The sequence below is a fragment of the Grammomys surdaster genome, unplaced genomic scaffold (genome assembly GCF_004785775.1).
Source record: "Grammomys surdaster isolate TR1022 unplaced genomic scaffold, NIH_TR_1.0 182, whole genome shotgun sequence".
NCBI lineage: Eukaryota > Metazoa > Chordata > Mammalia > Rodentia > Muridae > Grammomys > Grammomys surdaster.
Genome location: NW_021604627.1, coordinates 2,406,683 through 2,424,538, shown reverse-complemented (window position 1 = coordinate 2,424,538; position 17,856 = coordinate 2,406,683).

The following is a 17,856-nucleotide window of genomic DNA, read 5'->3' as shown; positions in this document are numbered from 1 at the left end:
TGTGTGTGTGTGTGTGTGTGTGTGTGTGTGTGTGTGTGTGTGTGTGTTTCAGCATCTTGCCAAGTCCAACCATTTACTCAAAATCTGCATCCAGGACAGCTCCAGAGAAGCAACCCAATCTTCTCTCACAGACACAGATGCTTCTACTGGACCTGCTCCTTCCTATCTAGCCACAGATGGTTCCACAGAACCTGGACTGCAAGGAAACAGCCAATTCTCCTAAAACTGGACAAATATCCCTATAACCATTTTCTTAGATTCCCCAGAGACACATCACCCCAAAGTCAGCAGGAAGTAGCTAAAGATCACGACGACCTTATTCCCGCTTCACCATCACCTCTTTCTAGTTTTTCCTTTTTTAAAAATTAAACCAAAACAGAGGAATGTTAGTATTCCTTCTAGGCTCTGCCCCACAGTTACCTGGCAACAGCCAGGTGTGCCGGACTCAGTATAAAAGGGGCTGCTTGCTCCGTCCTCACTCTCTTACTCACTTACCCTTTCTGTCCCTTCTCCCCATCCCCTCTCCCATCTCTCTCCACATGCTCATGGAGAGCCTCTACTCTTCTCTCTCTCTCTCTCTCTCTCTCTCTCTCTCTCTCTCTCTCTCTCTCTCTCTCTCTCCTTCCCTTCCCATGCCCTAAGTAAACTCTACTCTATACTATATCTATTGTGTGGCTGGCACCTCAGGGGGAAGGGATGGCTCAGTGTGGGCCCACAGAGGTACCCCCTTACCCCATCCATACTGTGCCTCAAGAACAAACATATCCTTTGTTCTTTCTTTCTTTTTTATAAAACACAACATAGACTGCTATGCAGACGAGCCTTTCATTTCAAAAGGGAGGGGCTGCCATTCTTTCTAGGCATCTGACAGTTGACAAGGGGAATGGTCTTATTTGAGAACCTCTCACAGGAAAAACAAAAACAAAAATAAAAGCAAAACAGAACAACAGGAAACAAAGCAAACCATGAAGGCTAAAGAGATGGCAAAGCAATTAAGAGCATGGTGCCAGTTCTCACACAAGGCAACTCACAAGTGCTTGTAACTCCAGCTCCAAGGGTTCCAATACCCTTTTCTTCTGGTCTCCATGGGTACCCTTCACTCCTGTGTACACATGTATACACACACACACACACACACACACACACACACACACTCACACACAGACAGACTAAAAACTACTGTAAGACAGAAAGTAAAAGGGTGACACTCTTGATAGTGATGCTCAGATCCCAAGTGTGAACTGGGCCTCTCTCTGACAATACACAGTCTTCTGTGTGGCTTCCCTTCCATGAATAGAGGCCACTAGCTTATCACTCAACCTACTTCCCTGTCCTTTTAGACACATGAGCAAACTACATTTCCCAGTCTCCCCTGCAGTAGGGTGTAATTGTAAGACTGTGGAATGTCCTGGCCCTTCCAAGCCGCTATTGGTTCTCTTTCCTTGGCTACCATTTAGACATCAGCCTTTAGTGCAGCCTTGAAATTAGATGACCCATTGTCCCAGTTTGCTAGGAACTATTCTTATTTTAACACTGGAAATCTAGAATCTAGAGAACAATTCAATTGGAGACAAACTGGGACGGTTGGTCATCCTGCCTGAAAGGCACCTGTGGTAGGTGACAGGACTTCTGTCAGCTTGGGTGTCAATCCTCAATGACTGCACAGGGCAGAGTACCCACCACTCTCCCCCATCCCTGGCAGTCAGTATTACCTGCTTTGGAGTTCTTGTAAGCAAAAATAAACTGAGATCTGCTGTACTCTGTTACTTCAGCTAGCATAAGCTTAACTGATGCACCAGCTAATATTTTTGGAGAAACCAAAAATATCCCCTGTTCTCTTAACTATTATTTTAAGAAGACAGAAGCTGGCTACGAATAGGAAGACTATATTATTAGAGAGAGGCCTAGTTCACACTTGAGATCTGATCATCATTATCAATACTGCCCCCCCACCCATTTACTCTCTGTCTCACAGCATTTAGCATAGAAAAGTTATAGTGTGGGTGTATGCCTAATTTCTGTTTAAAAACAAAAATCCTGTTGGGATCTGGAGAGATGGCTCAGCAGTTAAGAGCACTGACGGCTCTTCCAGAGGTTCTGAGTTCGATTCCCAGCAACCACATGGTGGCTCACAACCATCTGTAATAGAATCCGATGCCCTCCTCTTGTGTGTCTGAAGACAGCTACAGTGTACTCATATACATAAGATAAATAAATCTTTTTTTAAAAATCCTGTCAATCAACTCCTATTTTAAATGTGATGTGAAAATGAAATCTTCTGTAATAGCAATTGCTTCATAACCAATATTCAAAATTCAGCTTTGAGGATACTGGATTTTCTCCATGTTAAATACATCATATATATTACTTTACATTGTCCTAAAGTATAGATTTCTTTAAATTATAAAAAAGGAATGTGTATATGTATATACATGTATGTATGTGCATACATGTAAACATAGTGGACAGAGGTCAGTATCCTTTGTCTTCCTTAATCATTCTCCTTATTTTGGGGACCAGGTCTGGAGCTCACTGGTTGGCTAAACTGATTAGTCACCAGCTCCAGAGATTCTCCCATCTCTGCCTCCCCAGCACTGAGATTACAGTCATTGCTGCCACATTCTCACAGTACTTTTTAAGATGTGTGTGTATGTGTGTGTGTACACGCGCACACATGTACACCTGACTAAGAGTACCCATAGAGACCAGAAGAAAAGGGTGTTGGACCCCTTGGAGCTGGAGTTACCAATAGTCATGAGCTGCCTTATATGAAACCCTGCTCTTAACTGCTTTGCCATATAGATACTGGGAGTAAATTCATGTCCTTAGTGTCAAGCATTTCCCTGGAATGCAGGTTTCTTATAGATTTTATGTTCAGAGCACAGTCGTTCATGCAGCACTGCTATGATCTGGAAATAGAATGGCCCAGGGGCACATGAATCAAAGGCTTGGTCCCAGATGATAGTGTTGCTGGGATACTAACCTCACCCATGAGCTCATTCGTAGATAGTTCATGGCCCATAGGGGCTGATAGTAGGAACTAGACCCTAGGGGCATGTCTTTGAAGGGTACACCTCTTCTCAAGACCCATCTTTGTTTCTGATTACTGTAAGATAGACAGCTTTCCTTCACTACACACTTCTGACATGATATTTCTACTTCTCCACATGCCTGAAAGCAATAGAGCCAGCCATAGACAGAGAGGCTCCTGGAACCATAAGCCAAAGAGAAACCTTTCCTCCAGGAAGTGGATTTTCTTGAGTATTTTGTCATAGAAACAAAAGCAGACAAACAAAGACAGTACTTTGGTTCTTTTGAATCCATCAATCAGAAATTAAGTCTTCTGTGTGGTCCAATAGACTGTTACTAGGCAGTAAAAAGCAATGAGCTATGCAAACAGGCACAGAGAAAACAGATTGCTGAAGGCAGTCAATACTAAGAAGCTGATCCTTGTAGTTCTCACCATAAGAGATTTCGAGAAGTGCAAACATAGAAAGAGAGAAGACTGTCGGGTCAAAGAGCAAGGATAAATAGATGGATAGCGCACTGTGGTCATAGGGCAAGGAAACTACTCTGTATGGTATTGTAATGTATGTGGCAACCCCACAGAAAGTTCCCGGCAAAAACGTTCCTGGGCCATAGCCAGGTGTGATGGTGCACACCTTTAATCCCAGCACTTGGGAAGCCTCTAGAGGCCGGTGGATTTCTGTGAGTTCAAGGTCAGCCTGGTCTACAGAGCAAGTTCCAGGACAGCCAGAGCCTTATGATAAGACCCTGTGTGGTGATTTGAATATGCTTGGCCCAGGGAGTGGCACTATTAGGAAGTATTGCCTTGTTGGAGTATATGTGGCCTTGTTGGAGGAAGTGTGTCACTGTGGGGGTGGGCTTTGACACCCTTCTAACCACATGGGAGCCAGTCTTCCACTAGCAGCCTTCAGATCAAAATATAGAACTCTCATCTCCTTCAGCACCATGTCTGCCTGGATGCTGCCATGCTTCATGCCATGATGATAACGGAGTGAACCTCTGAACTGTAAGCCAGCCCCAATGAAATGTTGTCCTTTATCAGAGTTGCCTTGGTTATGGTGTCTCTACACAGCAATGGAAACCCTACCTAAGATACTATGTCTCAGAATTTAATTCATTAATTAACCAGGGTCAAAGGTCAACTATGGTTTTCAGTAGATAATATTATACCAACACTGGTTCATTGGCTGTTACAAATACCACACTACTGAAAGATAGGAGGAATCAGAGAAACTAGAATGAAGAAAGGGAATATATAGGAACTCTATTTTGTACGAAGAACTTCTGTAAACAGAATATTTCCCTGAAAGTAATTTTATAAGAGAAACAACAATGACAACAAAAGGTTTTTTTGGTTTTTTTTTAATCTTGGGGCTGTTGGTAGAGTTCTTGATTTACATCCATGAAGCTGTCCCTGTGTTTAATCGTCAATCACAGAGAGCAGGCAGTGCACATCTGTAGGCCCAGAACCAGGGAAGTAGAGACTCAAGGCTCGCTCAGGGACACATGCTCATCTTCAGCTATCCTGCCACTTTGTGAGTTTGAGGCTAGCCTGAGATTACATAAGACCTTGTTTAAAAACAAACAAACAAGGGGTTGTAGAGGATGGCTCCGCAATTAAGAGCACTTGCTGCTCTAGTGTGAGGAACAGAGTTCAGATCCCAGCACCCATATCGGTGGCTCATGAACGTTTGTAACCACCCCCGCAATGGAGAACAAGTGATCTCCCAGGTTAGATCAGACAGACATGTAGACTGTAAGGTATTAGGGAAGGACAAACAGCTGAAGGAAATGTTCTTGTTGCAGAGGGAACCAGGGTCTCTAGCAACTTGAAGTAGAGCTGGCAAGATGTTAAGGCCTAAGAACAAAGCACCCCTTGAAGCCAGAATTCAGGAAGGCTCAAGGGAGGGCCAGAGCAGCAGTGGCCCCTAGGCTGGGCCTCCCTATAATCTTCCTCGGGGCATCTGTCCACAATGGCCACAGGGGAGCCATCCAAGCAGGAGGCTGCTGAGCCCCAGCTGGACACTGCTTACTGTGCAGTTAGTGGAGAACAAACCCAAGCAAATACCTGCAAGCTTGGGCGCTTTCAGATGCCCATGTTTTATTCATCCCCATTAGCATGGGGTCTGCAGGCCCCCGGAGTCTGAAGGAAATGAGAAAATCACAGAATGTCAGTGCTCTAAGAGGCCTGGGGAGTGAGCTAATCCAGGCCTTCTTTTTGCTAGGAGGAAATTGAGGCCCACAGAGGGAGGCAACCTGAGGCTGCCCACAGACCAAGAGCCGGGTTAGGCCTGGGGGTCTCACAGTCATCAGCTTTGGCTTCATTTCTTCCTCCATCCATCCCTTTCTTTTTCCTTCCTTCCTCCCTCCCTCTTTCTCTCCCTCCCTCCCTCCTTCCCTCGATTTCTCCTCCTGCCTTATCTTCCTCACTCCTTCCATTTACTTCCCTTTCTCCCTTCCTTCTTCCTTTCCCCTTCCTCCCTCCCTCTCTCCCTCCTTCTCTTCTCCATCCTTTTCTCTCTTTCTCCCCCTTTCTTTTCCTCCCCCTTCCTTTTCCCCCTTCTCTCCCTTCCTTCTTCCCCCCTTTTCTTCTTCATCCCCCCTCCTGTCTCCCTCCCTCCCTCTGTTTCTTCATCCCCCCTCCTGTCTCCCTTTTTCTCTACCTGCTTCTTACCTTCAAGGTCTCTGGAGCTGGAGAGTGATCTGAAGCCACTGAAGCTCTCTGTTCTCCACACTCTTGTCTTTGGACCACAAGGAATGAAGCATGAGGAGCAAGAAGAGTGTGTAAAGCAGTAGCTCTCAAGCTCTCAGTGAATGGAGAGAGGACCTGAATGAGCTTCTAGTCGCGGGTCAAGCTTTAGGAGTTACATAAGTTTAGAGATGAAAAAGAGGACCCTAGTATGTGTGCATATATACAGATACAGATTCAGATACAGATACAGATTCAGATACAGATACAGATACAGAAACAGAAACAGAAACAGAAACAGAAACAGATACAGATACAGATACAGATACAGATTCAGATTCAGATACAGATACAAAAACAGATACAGATACAGATACAGATTCAGATACAGATACAGGTATGAGAGAGAGAAGACACAGAGGCCATCCATATGTTAACAGAGGCCAACTACCATCCCTGTGGGTCATTTAGAAATCAAGGTTTGTAATACCCAGTCTGCAGCGGAATGAGGACATTCAGAATAGGAAAGTGGGCCACATGGCAGGATTTCCACTGATGCACTCATGCTGGATTGTATGGTGCCATTCCACCATAGGACCCTTTTGTCCCTTTTTGTCCACTTAATGTTAGAATCTGCTCTCATCACCTGTGTCCTGTCTCAACCTTACAGGGTCTGGTCTGTCCTTGGGAAATCAGAGGCCTTTTCCTGGGGTCATTATAAGGCCTCTGAGCAAAACTATCCTGGGGTCTCATGGGAATGCCTCTGCACACTTGGCTGCCAGATACCTTCTCTGGGCCTTTGAGTCCTTGAGAAAGCTCCTTTGGCTGTTGGAAGATTCCAGTTATTTATCCCTAGGTCCACCTGTCATTCTGTGTCTGCTTCCTGTCTTTCATGTCTGCCTGGTGGTGCACAGTTGCCCGGCACACCTTACATCTCAGTACTGCTGCCAGACTAAGGTCAATATGGTCTCTCAGAGTCTCATTCCACTAGTCACCGGAGCTAGCTAGCGGCAGCACTCTCAGCAGAGAGGCCTACAGTGCCAGGGGCCTGCAATGAGGGGAAAGGAAAATAGCCTTTCTCACCCGCAGCACACAGAGGCCAGCCAGGTAAGGAGGAAAAGCTCCCAAAGAAAGCTGGGCTGTGGCTCACTGGAGAGGGAGGAAACGTTTTGAAATATTTAAGCCACCATGCTTTGAGTTTTCCACTGCTTAAGTAGGAGAGATAGGTGGTATTAAGTGCTGTGGAAGTGTGTGGCTATGGGGACATTTGATATATCTTGAAGACTTTCATTGTCTCAGAGAACTGTGAAGTGTCTGAGCAGAACAAATAGGCTTCAGGTCGGGTATAGTCCAGAACATTCATGTTATCACCAGGATCTGGCTTCTTTTTGTCATTTATCCTTGAAGCAATCATAAACCAGTCAGACCCACCTCGAGGAGGTCAGTACTTCCCAAATCACAGCACGGTGGCCTCTGCTCAGGTGAGCTATGAGCAATAGCAATATACCACGGAGGAATGAGGTTAAGAAACTCCACCGCACATGTGCATCAAAAGGTTATTGGCAGCCCAGGAAGTAGAGGAAGTGGGGAATCACGCTTTCAGGGAAGTTGATGCTGTGAAGGAAAGAAATATATTACTATCTAGTATGAGGAGACAGGGTTACAGGAAGGTCACACAGTCATGCTCTGCTTAATGATGAGGACACATTCTGATCAATGTGTTGTCAGGTGAGTTGTTGCTGTGCCAACATCCCTGTGTACGCACGCAAACCAAGCTTACCACATCACTAGGCAACAGGAATCTTTCAGCTCCTTTATAACCTTGTGAGATCACTGCTGTATAGGCAGACGTCAAGTGCCGTGATGGGGTGTGTGATTGTATAGAATTCTTAGGTGGAAGAAAGGAGATGCTAAGAAAAAAAAACTGGTGGAGGAGGGCTAGAAGAAAAGAGAAGGGCTGTGAGGATTCCCAGGGTGGTTGTTTGTTTGTTTGGTTTGGTTTGGTTTGGTTTGTTGAAGCATTCGAACAGAGAAAATGATACAGAAAAGCCACAGTGGAGATGCTAGCAGGAGAACCCTGGGAGGTGGCATGCAGAGACAGCAGGAGCTTGTCACACTACTCACAGCTGTCATCCTGCTCGAGTGCTGTGTAGCACGTCACCATAGGCAAGCAGCTTCAAGCAACATGTGCCCACCTCCATTCCATAGGTCTGAATCTGGGTCCAGCAGGACTGGGTTTTCTGCTTGAATTCTCCTGAGGTACACGGTGTCTGCCCACTGTCTGTTCTTCTGGAGTCCAGAGGCTCCCCAGGATCCGTGGTTGCTGATGGAACTCAGTCTCTGGCAGCCGGTGTGAGGTCTCCATCTAGTTTGCTAGCTGTCGGCCAGGGAGCTGTCTCAGCTCCTTGCTTTGTAACCCTCTGTGGGCATCTCCTTATACGATGGCTGCTTTTTTCCCTGAAGTCGGCTGGGGATTTTCACTGGTGGTTTGAACCTCTTGGACTTCATGGAAAGTCCTCTCTGATTAGGTCAGACCAACCCTGAATGACACCCATCATACTCCCAAATCTTACTTGCACTCAAGAAGAGAGGTGAAGGTGAGGGGTGTAACTCAGCAGTAGGGCACTAACAGCATAGATAAAGCCCTGGGTTCCATCTACAGTTCTACAGTCACACACACACATACACACACACACTCAGTCACACACACACACTCACTCTCTCACACACACATACACACACACTCACTCAGTTACACATACATACACACACATTCACTTACTCAGTCACACACATACATAAACGTGCACACCCGCACACACAGACACTCATTCACACACACTCACACACATACATATTCACACACACACACACTCACATGCACATACACACCCCTTCAGTCCAAGGCAGCCTATGTCTATACTTCCTTTGCTTTAGGTGTATTTGGAAGAGAACGCCCACTGAAATAATCAAAACCTCTCAGATCTGACACTTTTCTTACCTCTCCCCCAAGCTATCTCCTTGTGGGTGTCTGCACAGCTCTGTACCTATCCTCCACACAAGGGCCTGCTAGAATCCACCAGTCAGCAGGAGGCTGGCCAAGGTTAAGACTTTCTAAAAGCCCAGGTGGGAAAAATGACCGGGGCACTGAGACTCCTGGGAAGAGGGGAGTGGGTGGCAACAGATGTGGGCTGAGCAATGGCTGCTTCCTTCCCCAGGGACACCTGCCCCTTCTGTTACCCACAGCTTGCTTTCCTGCTTGCCAAATCTGGGACTCTGGTTGGATGATCCATTAACACTCCATGACTTGCATCCTGTGTGTCACCCACCCATCTTTCATAAATGGCTGTCAGACTTAGCAAATAAAAATTCAAGGTACCAGCTAAATGTGAACGTCAATGACAATTTTTTTTAATATACATATTCCTCCACCTACTGTGGAGAACATTCTCCTCCTGAAAGAACTGCTATCTCTTTAAAATTCTGGCTAACTAGGCATCCGGCATTTTAGCTGGCAATGTTACCCAGAATTCTTAGCCAGTGAGCAAAACAGTTGAGGAATCTGAATGTTTCTTGAGGGCTAGGGATTGTGGCTCAGTTACGATGCTTGCCTGCTCCGTCCCCTACACAGGCTAAACTGAGTGTGGTGGTACATGCCTCTAGCCCTAACACTGGAACTTAGGAGGTGGAAGCCCAGGAGGACCAGGGATTCAAGGCCAGCCTAGACTACATGATACCGTATCTCAAAAGCAAACAAAGAGTTCTGAAACACCACCACAACATGTCATTTTAAAAGATCTTTCTTGAACCAAAAATCCGTCTGTAAAGATTTTTGAAATGGGAAACAGAAGACTGGAGAGATGGCTCAGTGGTTAAGAGCATGCACGGCTCTTGCAGAGGTCCTGAGTTCAATTCCTAGTACCCGCCACAGGCAGCCCACGACTGCCTGTAATTGTAGCTCTATGGAACGGGACACCTTTTTCTGGCATTGTGGGTACTATACAGACACACATACATGAGAGAGAAAGAGAGAGAGAGAGAGAGAGAGAGAGAGAGAGAGAGAGAGATCTTTATTTTTAAAAAAAATACCACTTTGGAAGGTCTGTGCACAGAGAATACATACTTCTCACCACAGTACACTCATCAGATAACGTGTCTCTGTTCTCCCTCCCCAAAGCCCACGTTTGGGTTATCCTTGCTGGTTAGTGTGCTTGTAATGTGATTCCTGCATCAAAACAAGATGTCTCCACTGCATAGCCCCACCTACCCCACTGTATCTGAAAAATGGGAGAATGGGGTTAGTTTGCAGTCTCCAGAACACACACACACACACACACACACACACACACACCACTCACTACTGAGTATATCAGCCCACCATGCTTGCTTTCAGGGTGGGTCCTTGGAGTGTGATTAGTAGACACAAATTCCTAGGGGTGTGTGTGACAGAGTAAATTTGCTGGGGATTGACAAATGACATCCAAGTACCCAGGTCACTGTTTTAGGTATTCCTTCCTTCCTCCAGGTGAGCCCTGAAAGCCCAACTTTGTAAATCAGTAGCTAGACAGTAGCCTTTGAGAGGTAGAACTCATTTTGAGACTTTTAAGAAATGAATTGTAACTCCACTCCCTGATGCCCCTAACTGCCAGCACCACTGTATTTGGTGGCAGACCCTATTAGGAGATCACCAAGGCTGAATAAGGTCAAGGTCTACCTTTATTCAAAGCGATTATTAATATCCTTAGAAGGGAGAGATAGCTCACAGATAAGGCTGCTTACTGACCTGGGTTCAGTTCCCATCGACCACACCACAACTCACAACTGTCTCTAGTTCTAGGAGATCCACCGCCCTCTTCTGGCCTTCACAGGTACCAGGCCTGCATGTGGTACACAGACATACACATCGGCAAAAATCTCCATATGGATAAACATAACATTTTTTATTCCAATTAGCAGAAGCAGCAGGAAGCAGGACGGGGCAGACCTGGGAAAAGACTTGCCTCTGCCTTCAGCTGGATGACCTCAGACAGGTCACTCCAATCTGGGGCTCAGCCTTCTTCTGAAAAAATGGGACTTTTTCCCCCCCACATCCAAAGCTCATGACTAAAGCTTCTTGCAGCTCTAATGTCCCCCTTGTACGCCTGGCTACACTCCCGTAAGCCCAGTGCTGTGGTGTGGTGTGTAGAGACAGGGGGATCACTGAGGCGTGCTGGCTACCAGCATAGCTCCAGGTTCAGTAAGAGACCCTGTCTCCAGGGAATAAGGTAGAGTGGTGAAGGACAGTCCACATCCTCCTCCAGTCTGGGTGTGCACAGAAAACATAGCATGAAAAGGCACTTGCTTGGGGTGTGTGTGTGTGTGTGTGTGTGTGTGTGTGTGTGTGTGTGTGTGTGGTGTAAGAGAAAGAGAAAACACCAAGATCTTCCTGTCTTTCTCCCCTCCTTGTAAGGATGGTAGGCTATCCATCAGATAGAATGACAGCCTCACCAGAACCAGCTACATGGTACTTTAATCTCTTCTTTTCAGCCTCCTGTGATGTCTGGACACAGCGGGTTTGACAGACTTGCCAATGTGGCAAGTAAAAGATCAAGATGGACTCAAAGAACACGAGAGAAGGCAACTCTTGTTCTCTCAGACCTTAGCAGTGACTTGAAATGAAGCTTTAACGGAATGAGGTTTCTGTCCTGCTGAATGGAGCATCAGCTCTGGCAGGAGCAAGCAGAGCAGTCACAGGCTCTCTAAAGCTCTCGCTAACGTTCACCTCTGGGGCGACCATTGTTTACTATACAGAATTTGTTGAGCATAGTTATGGAAGCTGGCTGCCCCCCTCCACTACCCTCTCAGCTTCCCCTGAAATATGGTAGGCAGGACAGGCCTGGGCCTCCTCGGCCTTGGCTGTTGGCCTATCAGTCCCCCTGGATGCACTTGTTTACATAATCTGTCTCCTCTCACAGTGATTTAAGTGCTGAGTCCTGAGTACAAGCAATTCCTAGCCCTATAGCATACAGGCAGCTCTGGTTCAAGGACAACCTGCCCTGGGCGTGCCCTGGCAGACAATGATCCAAAAAAAGACATGGAATTATCTTCTTCTTAAGGAGACGCAAAATAAAGTGACCCTTTATAGGTCACTTTAATCAGAGGGAGGCCAGCTTCCCAGAAGGAGTACCTCCTGTCTAAATCGTCCCCATACATAGGCAGTCAAGCATGTAAGGGAGACATTTAGAGCTGGAAGAGGTGTCTTAGGGATTTGCTGCTGTGAACAGACACCATGACCAAGGCAACTCTTATAAGGACAACACTGAATTGGGGCAGGCTTACAGGCTCAGAGGTTCAGTCCATTATCATCAAGGCAGGAACATGGCAGCATCCAGGCAGGCATGGTACAGGAGGAGCTGAGAACTCCATCTCTTGTTCCAAAGGCAAACAGAAGACTAGCTTCCAGGCAGCCAAGAAGAGGATCTCAAAGCCACTTCCACAGCGACACACCTAGTTCAAGGCCATACCTCCAAATAGTGCCACGTCCTGAGCCAAACATATTCAAACCACTATGAGAGGCTTTAGACATGAACTTCAGATGTGAAAACAAAGTCCCACTTTTCTGATAAGAAAGTTGAGTCCAGGGGGCTGGAGAGATGGCTCAGCGGTTAAGAGCACTGACTGCTCTTCCAGAGGTCCTGAGTTCAAATCCCAGCAACCACATGGTGGCTCACAACCATCCGTAATGAGATTGGATGCCCTATTCTGGTGTGTCCGAAGACATCGACAGTGTACTCATAAATAAAATAAATAAATAAATCTTAAAAAAAAAAAAAAAGAAAGTTGAGTCCAGATTGAGAGTGAACTGCCCAGGGACTGACCAACTGGAGGCAGAGGCAGTTTTCTTTGCAGGTTTGTCCTTCTTGCTTCCTATTTTTCCTGCCAACTGGGAGTCTCCCAGTCCTGTGTGGTGGTTTGAATAAGAATGGCCACCATAGGCACATAGATTTGGACACATAGCCATCAGCAAGGGTACTACTTGAGAGGGAGATGTGGCCTTGTTGGAGGAAGTGTATCCCTGTAGGTAGGCTTTGAGGTTTCTAAAGCCCACACTAGGGCCAGAATCTTCCTCTTCCTGCTGCCTCCAGAACCAGATGCAGAACTCTCAGGTACCTCTCCAGCACCATGTCTGCCTGCCTGGTAGCGTGCTTCCCGCCATGATGATAATGGACTAAACCTCTGAACCTGTAAGCCAGCCCCAATGAAATGCTTCCTTTTATTAGAGTTGTGTGATCATGGCGTCTCTTCACAGCAATAGAATAATGACTAAGATATCCAGCTAAGAGCAACAGCAGAGAAGACTTGCCCACCAAGATCCAAAGCTACCGTAGAGTCCAGGTCTCCATTCTTGGGCCTGCAGTTACAGGCAGCCCACCCAATCCTGTAATGGCACTGCCCAGGAAACTGCCTCTGTCCCACCTCTTGAGCACTCTGTCCAGGGGCAGAGGACTGGGAAAAGATCCACAGCCATGGAAGATGACGGAGAGGGATGTGATACAAGCACCCCAACTCTGAAAATGAAGAAGGGGAGGTCCTAACCCTAATGGAAATCAGACCCCACCAGTTACCAGCTTTGCTTGGACCACACTTCAAATTTCTCACTTGTAATAGCCCTCCGTATTCATGGCATCTCCTTTGGCAGATTTAGGTAATTGTCATTCAAAAACTAATCAGAAAAAAAGAAATTGTGAATGGACTGAACACACAGGCTGTTTTCTTGTCCTTGTTCCTCAAATAATATATCTAAGGTCATTTTGGATAGCATTTCTATTATATGAGGTATAGTCGTTTAAAGTATAGAAAGCATGTATGGAGGGCCTATGCAAATACTGTACCACATATACAGGACTTAACCTGGGGACTTGGAGGCCTGTGGGGTGATGGAAGGCATCCTGCCACCCAATGGGAAAGGGAGGATGTTTGTATATACCTCATCAGATTGTGCTTCTGCTCCGGTGAAAAGGGGCACAGAAGGAGTCTAGCAGAAAACAGATCAAGTCATTGTACTGTGGGGAAATTTGACCAGCAGGGAAAATACTGGGAGGTGAGGATCAGCAAGTCCACAGGATGGAGTGTACTGGACATATACTGCAGAGCTGAGAGCCGCTTCAGAGGCTACACATCGAGAAAGCAAGGAGATTGGATGGGGCTCCCGGTTTGGTTACCTGGGCTTTAATTTCCCTTTCTTCCTTGCTTACATCATCACTTAGAGCTCCGAGGACTACGCAGTGACTGGGATGAGTGGATCCCAAAGTGTGTTAAAGGCTTAGTCCACAGGGTGGTGCTATTGGAAGGTGGTGGGATCTTTGATAGGTGGAGTCTAGTGCGAGGTCCTTAGTCACTAGGGGTGTGCCCTTTGACATGGATTCCTGTTCATAAGTTGCCTGCTCTGCAACCTACTCACATTGTGACAGGGCTGCCTCGAACAAGTTGGCCCGCCCAATCCCGCCCCCGGAACGAAACTTCCAGAATCATGAACCAAAATAAACCTTTTCTTTCTATAAGTTAATTGTCCCAAGTGTTTTCTTATAGTAACCTACAGCTGAACAGTACAGGCTGTATCTTCCTTAACCAAAAGACAAACTAGCCCAAAGTTTGCCTATAACTGAACAAATACTTACTCAACAGCAACACGCAGCAAAACAGACAAAACTGAGATCTGGGAGGCTGGCGAATTTGTTGCAAGAAGAGTCAATCACAGATGATCGAATGAGTTTAAAGCAGCTAAAACCTGCAACCTCCTAGTTCCCTCTCCACCTCCACATGAGGGTAGCTTGGAAGCTAGAGAAAGGGGGGTAACATCCTTTAGGCAGGCATTCTTCCCCTGGCCAGAATCTGAGTAAAGGTGGGGGAATCCATGAGGCAGTTCCTTGGGGACACCCAGGGGACCTTAGTTCAGGCAGCTCCTACTGATTCATTTTCCTGAAAGGAGATAATCCTTGCTCTCTCTCGGAGGGAGGCCTGTGCCACAGCTTAGCTTCCTCACAAATGTCAAATGACCTCATCCTTACGCCTCCTGTGCAGTTAGAGTGTAATAAAAACAATGGATGCACACGCAAAGTTCAGGCCCAGCCGTCCTGCACTTAATTGGATGTGAGGAAAGGAAGCAATACTTTCTCCCTCAGTACCCTCACCTCTCATAATCCCTTCTCCAGTGGAACCCCCACTACCACTACTGATGCCGCAGCATGGTCCACAGACTCCATCACAAGAGTGCAAGCTATAAAAAAACATTCTTAGGACCCCCAGACCTACTATCTGGGCTGTTGCCAGCCCTCCAGGGATTCCTGATGTGGGTGCCTGTTGCAGGCTATAGAGGATGCTGTTTTGCCAGTTGGGAAACGTACAGATGGCTGCATACCACACCCAGAGATTCTGAAGTCAGTGGTGTGGGAAAGGACGGTGCTTCGGAAGAATTTAAAGCTCACCTGAGAATCTACACTAAGCAGGCCTGAGACCCTCCAACAGGGTAGGGGATAGGAATTTCTTACCAAAGGGTTTGTGTCCTGGAGCTGAGGTGGCAATAGAATTCCTCACACATGAGCTGGCAATCAGAACTCCCCCAGAAGGCTTGTCACAAGACTGGCCTTTGCAATCAACAGGCCTGGGAGTCTGGCTTTTTGTAGCTGTTGTTTGCTCCGTGCTAGGAATTTTGCTCAGGGCTATGGGTGGATCCCAGAGTCTTACACATCTTGGTAAGCAAGTGCTCTACCACTGAGCTACACCCCAAGTCCTGAAAAATGTGTATTTCTAATGTGTTCCTTGGTGAAACAGGTGGTCTGAAGACCTCACAGAGGAACACTAGAGAGGATTCTTGGCTTCACCAAACAGGAGTCAGCCTCTTGGACCTTCTCCTCAGCCCATCTGTGTACTTGTTTATAAATATAAAATGGACTGAGAAACACCCCACCCTTTGGTCTGGAAGTGTAAATAATCACAAAGCACTGCCTAGCATACACAGGTCCTGGGCTCTGTCCCTAACGTGGGGGGCGGGGGGAAGGGGGACCCTTCCATCTTTGATATCTTACATTCCTTGGTATTTGAAGGTACTTTCATTTTCAACCATTTCTCTAGTGCTGTCTGATGACTCTGGCCCATTATTAGCAAGAATCCTCTTAACTTGGTGTACCCAGAGTCCCCCTTATGCCTGAAACCACCTCTCAGTTCTTTTCCATCCTCGCTTCTTGCCTGTAAATCCCACTTGCCTGTGGATCATTCAGACTTGAACCCGACTTATCTCCCCACTGTAAGACACCCCTACCCCATGGCCGAGGTCCCTGCATCGACAGTAATAGTTCTGAACACAAGCTTGGCCTAGTGAACTTTAATAGGGATCGCCTTTTTTTTTTTTTTTTAATTTAGTCCCTTTAACTCCACCTAAGCTAGCTGATCCTCATGGCAGGCCTCTGAGGTCACCGTCCAGACCTGGGTTGAGAAATGCAGAAAGTGACGCACAGGGCTGATTGCGGTTTGCCTGAGGTACCTAGCTAATACTGAGCGGTGAAGGCGGAGTTAGCTCCGGGGCCCTAATTTTCTGCCAGGTGCAGTTGGGCTTAGGAATGAGAGTTTGTTCTAAGAACAACCTGGAGCTCTTTCTTCTGCCAGAGCTTCCTCCTAGCAATCAAAAAATCTTTCAGGGGAAAGCACCAGAAGCCCTTGGATTCTCGGAACCTTTCCTCTGGGGCATGCTTCCCAGCTGCTCAGGACCTCCTGTTTTTCCCTAAAGAGTCACCTACCTCCAAGCCTTTCCCTTAAGTTTTGATTGACATTCCTTCCTCGACCTTCAAAAGAGCCCATTTCTCACGGCAAGCACGTAGTTGAGCCCTGTCCCTCCCAGGGCCACCTGCCTTTAACACCAGGCTGTGGCAAAGTGAAAAGACCTCTCAGGTGATATTAAAGTGTTAATGCCAGAGCCCTGATGATTCACCCATTCACTCCTACAGCCTTTCTGCTAATATCTATGAAACATTCCTGATGTTGGGAATTGTGCATAATTTTAAAAAATAATAATTACAAGCTATATACACTCTGCAGAAATAGTACTTCAGATGTCTAATTAGGGGGGTAATTTTTTTATTTTTTAGTTTTTTAAGGACAAGGTCTCATTATACAGCCTAGGCTGGCCTCAAACTCTTGCCGCTCTCCTGCCACAGGAGTACTAGGATTATACGAATATATGGCTACAGTGAGCTTCAGTTGTTGAATTTGGATTTTCTGCCTTAAGAAAGTCCATGAGAGGGCTGGAGAGATGGCTCAGTGGTTAAGAGCCCTGACTGTTCTTCCAAAGGACCTGAGTTCAATTCCCAGAAACCACATGGCAACTCACAACCATCTGTAACGGGATCCAATGCCCTCTTCTGGTCGGCCTGAAGACAATGACATGAAATAAATAGTTTTTTTTAAGTCCATGAGATCATTCATGATTTATTATAGAACAGGTTTTTTTGTAGAAAGATTCTGCCCAGCTCTGGGCTAGTGTAAGTGTTAGGATAGAGTGGGCTGAGCTAGAATGGGCAGTAGGTAAGATGGTTTGTTATTGTTATTTTTGTTGTTATGAGACAAAATCTGGTGGATCACAGGCTGGCCTCGAACTCTTAAAACTAACTGTGTGAATGTACTAGTTAGATTTTGTCAATGAGGCACAAGCTAGAGTCATCTGGAAAGAGGAAACCACAACTGAAAAATGGCCTCCATCAGGATTGGTTGGTAGCCATCTGTGGGGGGCATTTTCTTAATTAACGATTGACGTGGGAGAGCCCAGTCCGCTATTGGGTGCCACCTGGACGTCTGGACGAGTGATACTGGGTTATACATGAAGCAAGCTGAGGAAACTGCCAGTAGGCAGAGCTTCTCCATGAGTTCAGCTTTGGTCCATACTTCCAGGTTCCTTCACTGACTTTCCCTCATTATAGACTATTAAGTGGACAATTAAATCAACCCCTTTCTCCACAGTTTGCTTTTGATCATGGTGTCTATCACAGCAACAGAAACCCAACTAGAGCAGTAGCTGGCCTCGAACTTCTGATCCTCCAGCCTCCACCTCCCAACTGTTGAGATTACAATTATATGTCCCCACGCCCTGTTTATACAGTGCTGGGACTCAA